The sequence below is a fragment of the Eptatretus burgeri genome, chromosome 1, assembly GCF_056783735.1.
Source record: "Eptatretus burgeri isolate ZD-2024b chromosome 1, Ebu_testis_v1, whole genome shotgun sequence".
Lineage (NCBI taxonomy): Eukaryota > Metazoa > Chordata > Myxini > Myxiniformes > Myxinidae > Eptatretus > Eptatretus burgeri.
Genome location: NC_140961.1, coordinates 86,786,420 through 86,788,161, shown reverse-complemented (window position 1 = coordinate 86,788,161; position 1,742 = coordinate 86,786,420). Strand labels below are relative to the sequence as shown.

General features: G+C 43.3%; 1 pseudogene; it reads right to left on the bottom strand.

Annotated features, from left to right (window-relative positions):
* Positions 1–395: 395 nt before the first annotated feature.
* LOC147034903 (uncharacterized) lies at positions 396–1,387 on the bottom strand (annotated as a pseudogene).
* Positions 1,388–1,742: the final 355 nt, after the last annotated feature.

The window sequence follows — 1,742 nt, the reverse complement described above, 5'->3', positions numbered from 1 at the left end:
AATACACTATATTTTGCGTAATTACGTAAATACAGTATGACGGGTCTCGCAATTGGCTTAATCAAGTCACGTGACGAAATATTGGAAGTTTTTGTTGTTGTTTTTTTTATTTTTTAATTTTTTTCTTTTTTTTTGAGACGAGAAAACATTTAGGACGATGTTCTTCGACACATTTTTCTTTTTTTTAATATGATGCTGTAACACATTCTCCTTGGGCACATAAAAAAACAGGTCCCTCAGAGGTCCAGTTTCGGACGTATTTTTTTTATTTTTGGTACAGTCCGCAATTTGGGAACTCTCAGAGCAGCCAATAAATTATGGCCTTATCCCTTATGTCTTTATCCTTTGTAATAAATCAATGAAACGATGTTCATTTCAAGAGGAATGTTACTGCCTCTGAGGTCCTTTATTGCCTGAACAATGCAGTAACACAAATATCTAAATTATCCTACCTTGCCACGGAACTGCGCCAGCTGGGGAGTTAACCCAGTGCTTGAGGAGAATCCTCTGTTTCTTTCCGTCCTTGGAGGCAGTGTTGTGGCCAGTAGCTGACTGTGTATCCTCCAAGTGATATCCCTCTCGCCATGCTCCTGGAACAAGGTCGCGTTTCTCATTGTCTGCCCGGTCAAGCTGCTGGTTCTGTAGTCCGGGGTACCTGGAATTTGAATTGTATTTAATTTACTTATAAAGCGCACCTATAATAAAAACATATATTCTAATGCGCTGTCCAATAAAAAGTAACATAATGATACATATAACATTTAAGGTAAATCATATAATTTTTATAAGCATAAGCTAAAAGTTAAATTACATTGTATACTGTATAATATATGCTCTGGAAACATGAATTACCTGGTCCTCATGAGGTTGTGCAGGATCATGCATGCTTTGACAATGAGCTTGACAGTGGAGGGGTGATGCTGCATGGTACTTAGCAGAACCTGGAATCTGTTAGCCAGGATGCCGAATGCATTTTATACTTCCCTCCTTGCTCGGCTAAGCCTGTATTTGAAGATGCGTTGCTCATTCGTCATTCCCCGGAGGCTGTATGGCTTCATCATGGTTGGTCTTAAGGCAAAGGCATCGTCACGATGAAGAAGTAAGGTACGTCCTGGTTGTCGTTTGGAAGAGGCTTAGGGTCAGGGAAACCAAGGGTACCGTCTTCAGCGCATACCTTCAGCTCAGAGTCATTGAATATCTGCACATCAGATGCTGATCCAGTACCGCCGACATCTGCCCAAATGATTTTGTAGTCAGCATCAACAAGCGCCATCAGAACAATAGAGTAGAATCCTTTATAGTTGTAGAATTGGGAGCCACTCTTTGGAGGACAGCGGCAGGCCACGTGCTTCCCGTCAAGTGCCCCACATGTATGGGGAAAGTTCCATCTTTGGAAGAACTTGTCAGCTATGGCGTGCCAACCATCCGGAGTACTTAGGCAAACCATCACCTCATCCACGTACTCATCAACAATTCCTTGACAGACTTGTCTGACCACAAGGGACTGGGTGTTATGAGGGACCCTCCATCGAAGCTTAATGGAGGCATACTTGTTGCCAGAGGCAAGGTGATGCAAAGTCAGTGCCAGCCTCATGTGGATCCCTGTAGAAGGTGTACCGCTTGGTTATCCTTGGACCCACTCTGGCTAGCAGCTTGTAGAACATCGCTGGGGGCATACGCAGGAAGTTGGTGAAGACTGCTTCGTCCTCGTTATGGAGTTCCACCATGAGCTGGTCATATAT